Genomic DNA, 12695 nt, shown 5'->3' on the forward strand with positions numbered 1-12695 from the left:
AGACATCCAGTCTTGGCAGGCTTCGTGGGATGACACGGAGCCGGGTGTGTGTTTTCAGCTCTTCTGTCCCCAGTTTTCGTTTCTGAGTGAGAGCAGTTGCAGTTGTAATTACAATGAGCAAATCCTTTCTGACTTTATCAGTTTGGATTAAGTTTGGCTATCAGTAACAGGAAAATGCAAAATAAGTGGTTTCACAACATAGAATTTCATTTCTGCTACATTTTTAAGAAGGCAGCAGGGAGTTTGTCAGGGTTTGTTTGGGGATTCACGGTCAGGGATCTTGCATTTTACTGCACCACAAATGTGTGGTTTCCATTTCCAAGGTGGCCTCATAGTCCATGGTGGCTGCTGAAGCGTCAGTCACACATCTGCTTTTCATCCAGAGAGAGGACCAGGCCGGGGACCTTTACCTTTAAGGACAAGACAATTCAATCTTTGTTACTGGACTCATATGTTTATTTTTTTGTTCCTCCCCTGTCTCAGTCTCTCCAGTGCATGGGGAGGGGTGGGAGTTGGGGATAGAAAGCTAGTATTTGAGTGTCGTTAGGACAAGGATCGGGCTTTAACCCTGCTTTGGGTCTTTGGAGGATCTGAAATCCAAATGTGGATACAGATGTATATTTAATAGTACAAATGAGAAAAACAGTTCTACCAATCATATAGTAAAGCTCTCATGTTTTCATAGAATTTTTGATATCCCTCATAAATACAAAGTTACCAGATATACCTGGCTACAATTTATAATGCTGAATTTAGATGGTAGTGTAGGTAGCTCTTGAAATTCAACCAACTGCCATTGTATGGATTTGGAGACACCAGTTGAATATTCCGGAGATAAAGATTCCCTTTGTTCTTTCTCTGTATCTTCTCTGCCTACTGGAAAATGCTGGAGTTACCCAAATTTCTGTCTTGGGTTTTCTTCTTGTTTTAATCCTTCCCCTGAGCTTTTTCAAATGCATCATGTTTAAAAGTGAACTCCTCATTTTCCTTCCCAAATCTGCTCCTGGTGGTCCCCCAACTGAGTAAACGGCACCCACTATGGACTAAGCCAGGGACCTCACTGTCCCTCCCAGCTCTCAGGCTAGCCTGAAGTTCAACTGTGCTCCAGTCTTGCCTCTCCTTAAATCAATTCTGGTACTTCCACAGAACTAAGCCCAAATTCTAGAAGTCCTTGGCAATCTCGCCTCCTTCTTGCTCCTTCCCATCTGGAGCTTTCCAAGTTCCAGCCATGCCAAACTTCCTTCTCTTCTGATGACCTCATCTCCTCTCTCACCTTGAAGTCCATGTTCATGAGGTTCCTCCCCAGTTAGACTCTTATTCCTCTTAGTTTGGCAGAGAAGATGTCCTTTCCCTCTACGAAGCCCTCTCTGAGCCTCCTGGTGGCGTTAGGCTCCTCCCATGTGCTCTGACGTCACTCTGTACCTGCACCATCGCTTGCAGCACTATATTGCAACTTTACGTTTCATTGATTGTTGGCTCCACTAGTCCATAAACTCTGTGAAGGCTGGGCTGCATCCTTAGCCCTTGGCACAGAGCCTTGGGCATCTTAGGCTCAGTAAGTATTGATTGTATTGAATTATAGGGCATAAGTTTGAACATGGACATTATTTATTTGGGATATTGTATTGTGATTATTCCCCATTTTAATGGCCGAGCAAACAAAGAGCCCAGCTTTCATGGGCTTTCCACTGCACAATGTCTCTCTGCTGAAGGCTTTAAAAAAAAAAAAATATCACCGGGCTCTGCTATACTCCTGGGACCTCCAGAGCACAAGGCCCTTTCTTCAGGCAGGCTGACCTCCACAGAGCCGGCCCTCCTTCCCCTCCCGAGCCACAGCTGTGTGTTGAAACGCGGGACGCCCAGGCCCCTAATAAAGACCAGACCTCCCAATCTCCTCCTCCCCTCGCCTCCCCTCACATGGTTTTCAAATTAAAAGTAACTAAAACTTAAGGCCTAATGAGAAGGAGAGGCAAGCAGGAGGCACAACAATCTCCCTAGACTGAAGAAAAGGGTATCGAACGCCAGAACAGAGGGGTCCAGGGCTACCACGTCTGTCCCAAGCTCCGAGGAGTGCAAGGCCCCCCGCGGCTGGGCTGCGCCACGAACAAGCGCTCAAGGAGGCCACTAACCAGGCCGTGACGTCAGCAACCCCTGGAGAAGGTGCAGCGGGTCACCATCGACAGGGAGCTGCTTTCTTCCTCTCTCTGGAGAGAGGGCCCCCAGGAACCCAGGAGAGAGGCTGCACTTTGAGATCCAGCCAGCAACCACGGAGAAGAGGCAGTGGGTCAGGAGTCGTGGAGAGAAGGTAACTGTCACCCCAAGTTACACAGGCCCATCTGGACCCTTTTGGAGAACTCTTCCTCCTTTTCCAAGACTTGGGCAGCTTTGAATGCTGAGCGTGCAAAGAGCCTTCTCGGAGCTAGCTGCCGAGCCTGAGCTGCGCAGATCCGAGGCAAGGGCCTCCTCCGCCTCTCCGCGGGGCCTCACATCTGCGCGCCACGTCCCCGAGCCTTCCCGGCAAAGATGCTTTCGCTGGGCCCTGCCTCGCCAGCTAGAGGGGGTGGGAGAGGAGGCAGTTAACTCCGTTTTCTTTTGCAAACCACCAAACGGCCCTTCATTTTCAAATCGTGAAGCCAGACACGTCCCCCACCCCCTGCCCCGCCCATCAACTTCATTTGAAAAAAAAAATTCACAAGTTTAAATGTGATTTTCACAAGTAAGGGCTTTGATAACTGTTACAGTCTCAAATCTTCTAAAGCAAAAGGACCTTCTGAATTCTCCGAGGAAAGTGGAATTTGGGGGGTGGAACTGGGGAGCAGAGGAAGAGAAGACACGGAAAGCCAACGCTGCGGGGAGCACCCAAGAAAGCCCAAGGTGTGGCGCTCGGAGCTGCAGCCTAGAGAGCTAGCCCGGGGTGGGGGTGGGGGGCAGAGCAGGGCGTGGCGAGATGTTGTTTTTGTTTTCAGTGACCCTTTTGATCTGGTTGTAGGAAGTTCGTGAGGCCCTCTTTTTGAAGGTTGGCTCATCGACTGTATTCTTTATACCCTTGCACCTAATTTCACTTCGCCTTGAGGCCTGGATGCGCGAGGCCAAGGCCAGAACTGCCGCGCTCCCAACCTCCTCCCTGAACTTGCTGGCCCAGAGCAATCGGCAAGTCCGGTCTCCTTCCTCTCCCGTCGCAGCTGCCGGGATTCCTGGTTTGGGGAGAAAATCCTCATTCTTAACCCCTCGATGATCCCTCAAGGAAAAAACCAAGAGGTTGAACATCAAAATGCAGGCTCGGTTGGGACTTTCACGTAGCGGGGCGTCCCGGTCCGCCTGCCGTGCACCGGCCAGAAGCCCAGGACGGGGAGCAAAGACCCTGCATCCCGCCCCGGCCAGGTAGCGCTTCTAGCCCGCTGCTGTTCCCAGACCACCCAGGACCCCAGGCGTCGAGGGAGCAATCTGGAAGGATCTTAGAACAACACGGGAAGAGCATGGCTTGGCTCGCCCCACCTCCCCCACCGCGACACCCCGGGCAGACTGACGGGCGCAGGCCAGACCTCTCCCGAAACCTCGGAGGGCGGAAAACACGATTCAAACCCGCCTATGAGCAGTGGTAGGGGCGGGGGCTGCAGGGGCAGGACTCGGTTTAAGGAACCAACCGCCTCGGTTCGAGGGCCGCCTGCCCGAATTTGCTCCTGACCACTGGGTTTATTTTGCTTTTGCAGGGGAGGCAGATGTTGACCTCTCTTCTTCGCATGGGCCAGACTCGGCGAAATCTCCCCCCAACCATTTGCTTCCCTGCGCCACCTCCCACCGGGGCGCGATCCCCGGAGTCAGCTCCCCAGGCCTTTAAACCTTCCAGAATGTCACACATGGAAACCTTTAGCAAATGTTTGTTAATGATCATAACAAAGGCATCATTCAAATTAGGCAGGTAATTACTACCAGAAGGACAACCGGGTGCTCGCCTGCTCATCCATTTCTCTCTGCTTTAAACGCCCGAGGAGTTACTGCTCCAAGAACCCCCCGCCCGGCCTGCTTTTCGGGCCCCTTTAAACCGCTCTGAAATGAACTGTGAAGTTACCATTTGTGGGCGGGGAGCGCTGGGGCCCTGTGGACCGGAGACCCTGGCGTGACCGGGCTGGCAGTGTCGCCGAAGCAAAGCAGGCCCTCCCGAGACGGCTCCCTGCCTCGCCTTCTACCCTCTTGGTTACCTGGTATAAAACTCAGGTCTCAACCTACCTGTGATAATGGCATGAGACCGAGCACCCACTTTTCCTTTACATTCCGCACTCCGATTTGTTGGGGGAATCATTTGTCCCCGTTCATTATCTACAAACATTACGGTATCCTGTTAGCATTCCGAACAAGGGGCTGTTCATATATTTGCCTTCAATGATTTCCTGAAGGAACATGTGGAAGTAATAGCGAGCGGCGCAGCTCCCCGAGCTGGAGATGCACGAGAGGCGGGCGCGCAAGAGCAGGGGGAGTGGGGCCCCCGGCCCAGGCGCCCCCCCTCTCGAGCCCGACACCTCAAGATCCTGTCCTGGTTAGGCGCAGCACCGCGCGCCTTGGAGTACTTCTCCGCGACCCTCCTCTGCCCACTGCCCCGTGTCCACCCTCCTGCTGAGGGAGAAGGTGACGGCTGTTCGACGTGCGGGTCCCAGCCTGGGGACCCTGGCCAGTTGGAGAGTGCGTGTGTGAGGGTGGGGGTGGAGGGGAGGATGGAAGACCACCGCCCCCACCCCCAACAAGCGAATTCAAAAATCAGAGGAAGCCGGGAAGGGGAACGTGCTCCCCTCCCCCGCTCCCTCTCGGGAGCCCCACTCCGCCCCGCTCTGGTTCCTGGAGCGCCAGCGCCCCCTGTCCCCCGCGAGCAGGATCGTCGTCTCCGGGCAGCCGTCCTGCCTCGCGCGTTGGGCACAGCCTTTGGGGCTCAGCTTTCAACTCCAGGGAGTCCGTAGAGTCCGACCCACGAGGCGGGAGGGAATGCAGGCAGGGTCAAAATGCACCCTCTCCCTGGACGCCGAGGTAGCACACGTGTTGTAGATTCCCCAAATGCCCAAGCCTGAGCTTTTTTGTTCGCGAGATAGAAGCCAGGGCAACCTCGCCCAGATAACCCCGAAAACAAAGGCACGACAAGATAAGTGGCTCCAAGTGAGCAAAGGCCATTCTGCAGGAGAACGTTGCAAACCTATGCAGACCCCCCAATTTTTTGTACCCCATTTCAGACTCCATCCCGTCTTTCAAAAAAGAAAAAAGAAAGAGAAAAGAAAAGAAGGAAAGAAAGAAAGAAAAAACCGTCATTGTCATATTGGACTCAACAGTTTGCCTAATCCCATTAAAGGATTAGCAACCACACAGCACTTTCCCTAAGACCCCTGGTTCAAAAAAGGCGCAAAAACCACTTCGAGATTTCTCCCGAGGGCCCCATTTCTAGTTGGGCTAGGAGTTTCCACGGAAGGGGCATCTCTGGATTTCAGATTTATATTCTCTCTGGGTATTAACTGTAAATTTACATGTTTTTTTTTTTCTACTTTTCAAAGAGAGTACAAAACTATAGTAGTGTAGGAAAATAACCCCCAAATTGGGAGGCAAACTCATTCTGGAAATGATGGGCTGTTTGTAGTTTCACAAAACGTCTTTCCCGGCAGAGCATCAACACCTCCCCTTTCCACCCCCCCATCCCATCTGGTCTGCTTCTCCCCGCCCCCCAGTTGTTGTCGAAGTCTGGGGGTTGGGACCGGACCCCCTGATTGCGTAAGAGCGAAAAGCCCAGGCGCAATCTGGAGACTGGGAGACTCCGAGCTCTGGGAGTTGAGGGAAACTTTTATTTTGAAGAGGCCAATGTAGGGGGGGGGGCTTTATTTCCTGACAGCTATTTACTTAGAGAAAATGATTAGTTTTAGAAGGATGGACTATAACATTGAATCAATTACAAAACTCGGTTTTTGAGCCCGTTACAGTTGGAGCTACAAGGAGAGAAACAGAGGAAAGGACCGCAGGAGGGAGTTGGAGGCCGTGGACACCTTTTTGCTCCATGTGTAGGATTTTCATTGCAGAGTGACATAAGAGGAGAAGGTAAGGGAGAAGAAAAAATGATTTTTGTTTCTAAGGGAAGTCCCTGATCAGACTCTGGTGCTGGAAGGAGCGAAGTAACTTCAAACTTTAGGCGGTAAGAAAAAAAAAAAAATGGAGTGAATTCCGGTTGTGTGTCCAGAGAGTAATTTTTTTTTTTTGAATAAACTTCACTTGGAGAGATAACCATAGAGTTAGAAAGTCTAGGGATTAAAACACACACACACACACACACATTTTCCAGACCTATTTTTAAAAGCGATGTTTTTCTACCAGCCCTATGGCCTCCCAAAGAAATTGTTTAGGCTTACATTTTTGAGGTTTCTTTTGGGAGTGGGGGTGGTATTCGTGAGTACTGGGACGGACACCAAGTAACGCTGGGGGTGGAGGCAGAGGTGTTTGCCCTCTTCTTGGCAGTGGGTCCTGGAAGGCGACAGGTTTTAAATGAGTATTTTCATTCCTCGCCCGCGGTTTGGCGGGACAGCCCTGCAGCCGGCGGTGTGGAGCGCGGCTGGGGGACCGGGGGTGGCGGGGAGAGGAGAGCGCGGAGTGGGGCGCTGGAAGGGGTCCGGGGGCGGGGGAGGCGTGAAGGGCTCGGCTGGAGGAGGCCGGACTTCGGTGCTGGCTGGGTGCACATGGCGCCAGCCGAGCGCGCGTAATTGCTGGACGGCGCTGCGCCTGGTGCGAGCCGGGGCCAGATTAAGCACCGCCGTGGGGCGGCTGCAGGACCAGCTGAGAGGCGCGGGCTTTGGGGAGAGTTCGGGGTGCTCTCTCGAGCGGAGAGGTGCGAGGCAGAGCGGACGCCCACCGGGCAGTGCGCTCGGGTTGCACGCCCCAGCGCGGGGGCGACGGCGGCAGGCGGGCGGTCTGGAGTAATGACAAACACATTTGGCCCCGAGTGAAGAAGTCGTCGTCGCCTCGCATTCCAGCAACTGGGATTTGAGGAATTTCGAACTGCACTCCAAGGGGCCCCCATTGTGCGCGGTGGTCCTCCACCCCCACCCGTCCCCGCGCGTCCCTTTCCTCGGTTAATCGTTTCTGCAAAGCCCGGGGCTCTGCCGCGACTCATTCCCGACCTCAGGCAGGAAAAGAGGAAAGGTCTCCAGAAAAGTGCCGAAGTTCTTGTGAGGAAGTTAGTTAGGGACGACTTGAAACCGGAGAAACTTGGCTGCAGGTAAGACACAAAGGCGGGAGGCGAGCCGCCCGCAGCCTCTCCCTCGGGGCCCCCGAGCTCTGCCCCTCCCCGTGTCCCTCTCCGCGCGGGGATGCGTGGCACTTGTCGCCCGCGCTAGTCCTGCGCTGCATGGTCCTCTCAAGTCGCCCCACTCCCTTCCTCTCCCTGCCGGCTTCCGAGCCGTCTGTGCGTATTCCTCCTTCGCCTGCCGTCTATGCCCGAGGAAATCGGTTTTTACAAGTGAGATTAACTCCTCCCGGCAGCGGGCAGGGCCGGGGGAGCGGGCGGCGTCCATTTGGCTCTGAAACTGGGATCAGCGGTTCTATTCGTAAAGGGTGTCGCCAGCTCAGAGCCAGAGGGAGTGTGGCCCGACCAGAGTGCGGCTGCTGCAGCCAGCCAGGAGCCGGGACCGCCGGGCCAGGTGTGCGGGAGCTGCGGGTAGCCTGGCCTCGCGCCGGGGTCGGGAAGGAAGGGCCGGGCTGGCGGCTGTTCGCGGTCTGTCCCTCCCGCAGCCAGAGAGCGGGGCCGCACTTCGCTCCCCTGCCCTGCTGAGACTTTAGGATGCGCGGAAAGAGTAAAGGGTGTCTGGAAGAACTTGCCACTCACTCGATCTCCCAGGGTGGGAGGCCAGCACGGATGGCCCCTGTCACCTCGGGACCGCCCTGCGCCCGGCCGAGCTGCCTGCAAAAGCCCCGGGCTGGGCGGTGTGGGAAATGGCTTTTTGGCTCCGTGGCCGAATTGCTCAACGTTTTGGCCGACTCGCCTCGCCGCGGTCGCTCCCGACCAGAACTAGACAAAATTTTTGGAGCAGGGGGAGGCATGCAGGGAAAACGAGGCACGACAGTCCTCAGCCACCCATCTCACCGGACTAACGTCCCCGCAGGAGGGGAGGAAGAGGCTCCCAGGGCGTGCGCACCTCACCCGCTGCTGCGCCGGCTCTGATTTTTACCCACCCCCGTCCCCTCAATTTGTGCAACCTGGACCCTGGCTCTGCGGCGTTGCATCCCCTCCCCCGTCTCTCCCTCCCGTGGGCCTCCTTTCCACAGTCCTCACTATGAGGGGCCCTTCCTCGGCTCCCCGACAGGAGTGGGGCCGACCAGCTGCTCTTTGACGCCTTGGTCGGTCCCTGCTTCGGAGCTCTCGCACAGTCCTGCTTTTGGATTGACCAAGTGCAGCCAGACCTTGCTCACGAGAGCTGGGGGGACGGGAGGAGGGGGCGGCACTGAGCCCGTCGCTGGCCCCTGGTGCCCTGGTTCTGGCTCCAGCCCTTGGATCGAGAGGGACTGAAGCAGAGCTCGAGCCCGGGCTCCCAGCTCTCGGCCCCCGGGCCGCTTTCCTCCCGGGACGCGGGCAGGGGAGGGACGCAGGGGGAGGGGCATCGGGCCGGCCTTTCCAGCTGCAAACGCGTCTGGCGCCGAGGCGGGCCCGTTTGGTGCCTCCTGGGGACAGACCGTGGGCGGCGCGCCTCGCCAGGACGCGTTTTGGGGACGTGGTGGCCAGCGCCTTCCTGCAGATCCCGGCAGGCGGGACTCCCTCTGACCTCCAGGGAACTGCGACCCGGTTACATGTTGCTCGTGGAAAAGTGGCAATTCTGGGGAAAGCGCTAAAAGCCGGCTCCGTGACCAAAAGGTGCGCCTCTCAGCGTCCCGCGCGTCCAGCTTTCGGGGTCCGCCCGCAGCATCTGCCTGAGGAGGGGACCTTTCGTTTTCGGCCCGGGTGCAGGGTCGGGGGCAAATTGCTTCTCCGCACTGCCTGGGCTCTGCCAATGCCTGTCTTTGGCTGCGGTGGCTCGGCGGCATTTCCTTTTGTTTTAAACTGAACGGCAAAGCAGGCATGGGTTGGAAAAGTACGCTGTAGGAGGGGATCAAGGGAACCTCGGACTTGGGGTACCTCCTTCCCCGTCTCCCACTGCGGTCCCCGCTCCCCTGCGAAAAGGGAGCGAGAGGGGCGGACGGGCGCGGGTGTGGCCGGGAGAGCCCGGCACGGGCGGGTGTCGGCCCAGGTGGGCACCGGGGAAGGCCGGGTTCGTAAAAGCCGAGGGGGCGCGGGCTCCGCTCGCCCCGGCCTCCCCGAGCCGCTGCCCGGGCCGTGCGGCTGTCAGGCCCATAGGAGGCGCTGGCGCGCGCTGTAACCCTAAACCCCTCTGCCCCTCTCCCCCCTCCGCGCCCGGCCCCCGCTCGGTCTCAGTCGAAAACAATGCAAGCGCCGAGCGTCGTGCCTGGGGCGCGGGGCCCCGCAGCAGCCGGGCGTCGCCGCCGACCCCGGGGCGGCTGAGCCGCGGAGGCGGCTGCAGCGAGAGCCGGCCCAGCGGTGCTCGCGTGGGTGTGGCGGGGTCGGGGGCCGGACGGTGCCAGCACGGAACCTCCCCGGCGGAGGTTGGCTAGCCGCGGTCCCCGCTGCGCTGTCGGGGACCCGGAGCCCGAGCTGCGGGCGATCGAGCGGGTGAGATTCGCGGGGCTGCCGCGCCCCCTAGCGGGCCCGGAGCGCGTCCGGCTTCGCGCCAGCCCCGGGCGGTCGGCGCCGCGGCAGCGCGGGGACCCGGGGCCAAACCTGGGCCACCCTGGGCCACCTTCCCCCGCCCCGAGGCCTCCGGGAGAAGCCGCGCAGACTGCGTGCGCCCGGGAGGTGCTGCGTGCACGAGAGGGGGCCGAGGTCCCCGGATTGGGGATTGGGAGCGGGGGCGTCATTTTAATCGGATGTGGGAGAAGCGGAGGAAGGTGGAGGAGTCGGGTCCCGCGCGCTCCGGGGGGACAGGCGCCGCCCTCCGCGTCCCAGCCCCGCATACGCCCCCCTGCCGCGCAGGCGGCCGGCTGATGCTTGTTGGCTTTACGACCCCGCGTTGTTGTGCCGCGGGAGCAGGCGTTTCCAATCGGCCCGCGGTTCTCGGGCTGCACGGGCGTCGCAGCCCCCGGCGGGCGGGTTTATGGGGGTGACCGTGGTCCGGGAACGGCGTCGCGGCCCCGCCCCGCGCGGCCCAGGTGAGCTCCTGCCCCGAGGGGGCGGCAACGCCGAGGTGGCGAGGGCGTGGGCGGCACAGAACCCGGGTGCCCATTCCTGCTAGGCCGCTGCGGCCTGGCCCAGCCGCGTCGTCTCCCGGGGTCCCGAGGCCCCCCCTGCCCTGTCGCACCGCTCCCGGCGACGGTGACTGGGGATGCGCCGCGCGCCCCCCACCAGTTCCCCTGGGGCCCCGACCCCATTTAGACATTTTCGGGGCAGTGTTCTTATTCCTGCTTCCACTCCATGGGCTTTTAACTGTAGTCACCACGAAACCTAAAAGTGCAACGGAAGAATGGAAAAGATTGGAAGTTAAGATTTGGGGTAGTTTCGCTTAGAATTCGCGTCTGCGTCTCCGCGGAGCCCGGGATGCTCGTCCTTGGTCCAACACTGCCATCTGCTGGCCACTGTTGAGAACTGCCGGGATCCTCCGGGAGAAGGGGCTTCGTGGCGATTCCGAGCAAGTAGGGGCATCGGGAGGATGCATTCTTCGCCCATTAGGACCGTAAAAGATTTTCTTTGCTGCAAAGCTACAAGAATCGTCGGACAGACATCATTTATTTTGTGGACATTAGTGTTGTTTTTCTCCTTAGTTGTTAATCCTTTTCGTTTACGTAATGGACATCTGATTATCAGCGCAGGCCTGTGCTAGGACGGCAGGCAGGGGTACCTGTGTTCTGGTTTATGAGTGAGGAGACTTAGTGTGGGGGCTTGGGGACCTCAAACCCCATGGTTCAGTGTACTCCGCGCTGCTACGGCCAAGGCTGTCACATTAGGAGTCACGCCAGTTTGGTGACAATCAGGAGGATGTGTCACTTTCGTCTCCTGTGGTTAAATATCTGGTGCAGGGAGAGGAGAAAGGTTTATGAGCTCAGATTGTCCCATAAAATGCTCCTGTGTAGAAATACTCCAGCCCCCACCCATCCCTGGAATGTCTAACGGAGCTCTGGGAGGTGGAAACAGCAAACAGGCTCTGGTGGACTGCGGAGGTCCTGGTAAACACCCTCTGCTGGGAAACGGGCAGAAGCTACCACCAGGGTAGACCTGCACTCGGGTTGCCTGGGCTGGAGTTGTGAGACTGAGGAGAACGTTTGTTGCAGAGAAAATAAGATGTGTAATTTTCACAGTTAGAATTAACGTAGGAGAGCTGAAATTAGCTGAACCTCAGAAATTTGAATCTTGAAGTCATCAGTGGCTTTTGGGGCTGTGAGGGAGCCTCCCGTGGCCTGTAATCATGCGAGAGTGGAGTGAAATTCTATATTCTATAGTATTGCAGCGGGATGCGCTGTTTGGTTGATGATCGGGAAGCTGGCCCTCTGGCTTTGTGAGAAGACTGGTTCTTAGTTCTTCTGGACATATAGCCTTTGCATTGCTGTCTGTTTGCTCTCTGGCTTTTCATGTTGCAGAGTCACTATCAATGGCTCTTCACTTCTGTTTGCATGGGAGGACATAGCCCCCCGTTAAAGAGAAAGGATAGTGGCTGCAAATAGATTTGTTTCTCTGTTTATGTGACTGTGTATATTGGTTCATCCTGAAGTGGTCTTTTTTTTTAATGTTTTAGACAGAGTCTTTCTCTGTCACCTGGGTCAGAGTGCAATGGTGTCCTCACAGCTGACTGCAACTTCAAATTCCTGGGCTCAAGCGATTCTCCTGCTTCAGCCTCCCAAGTGGCTGGGATTACAGGCTCATGCCTCCATGCCAGGTGGCTAATTTTTCTATTTTTTGTAGAGATGCAGTCTCGCTCTTGCTCAGGCTAGTCTTGAACTCCTGAGGTGATCCTCCTGCCTTGGCCTCCCAGAGTGCTAGGATTACAGGTGTGACTTGGCCCCAAAATAGTCTTTATAACTATACCAGGCTGGAGGTAGCAAGGATAGGAGTGGACTGCTGGCATGGCAGAATCAGGGTTCAGATCCATTTCTCCAGTAGACAGGAGATGCAGGGCAAGTCATATGGCCTCTGGGGCCTCACTATCTTTCGTAGTAAGGAGAAGCTGAAGTAGCTACCTCTGACATGCTTCTCATCTAAAACATCTTAGAAGTCTGCAGAAAAAGAGTCAATGTGAAAACCAAACCACTTTCAATTAAACTGTCTAGTTTAGTCTTTATAGTATAATGGAGTAGGGCAAAGCACACTAGTCAGTTCTTATTAGTCCTAATTTACAGAAGAAGAGTCTGAGGTTCAGAGTGGATCCCAAAGTGTCATATTTGGGATCAGTACCTAGTCCAGTCTGATTTCCATCATATCTTCTGAGAGAAAGTATAAGAAGGACAGGAGGATGGGGAAACCACAAGTCACCTGCTTGACAGTGAACATGGCAGAGGCCTCTTTTCCCGGTTTGTTTCTCTAACTGTGGCCAATGCTTTTTGAGCTGTGATTACAGAGGATCGAGGCTGAAGTCCAACGTGTAGTTGGTGTGAGAAAAATAATTATGATTTTAAAAAATGATTTGTATAAAATCCATTGT

At 56.4% G+C, this 12695-nt stretch overlaps 1 protein-coding gene across 2 annotated transcripts in view; it reads left to right on the top strand.

The window, feature by feature from the left end:
- Nucleotides 1-5926: 5926 nt before the first annotated feature.
- The window catches only part of PDGFRA (platelet derived growth factor receptor alpha), a 39367-nt gene continuing 32598 nt past the window's right edge, over nucleotides 5927-12695 (top strand). Inside the window, exon 1 of one of the 2 annotated variants that reach the window (XM_045533015.1) lies at nucleotides 5927-6066. The gene's annotated coding sequence lies outside the window, so the exon portion shown is untranslated. Of the gene's footprint in view, nucleotides 6067-8777; nucleotides 8867-12695 lie in introns of those variants that run through there. The other variant, XM_045533016.1, reaches the window with a different exon arrangement.

The sequence above is a fragment of the Lemur catta genome, chromosome 19 (genome assembly GCF_020740605.2).
Source record: "Lemur catta isolate mLemCat1 chromosome 19, mLemCat1.pri, whole genome shotgun sequence".
In the NCBI taxonomy this organism is placed as follows: Eukaryota; Metazoa; Chordata; class Mammalia; order Primates; family Lemuridae; genus Lemur; species Lemur catta.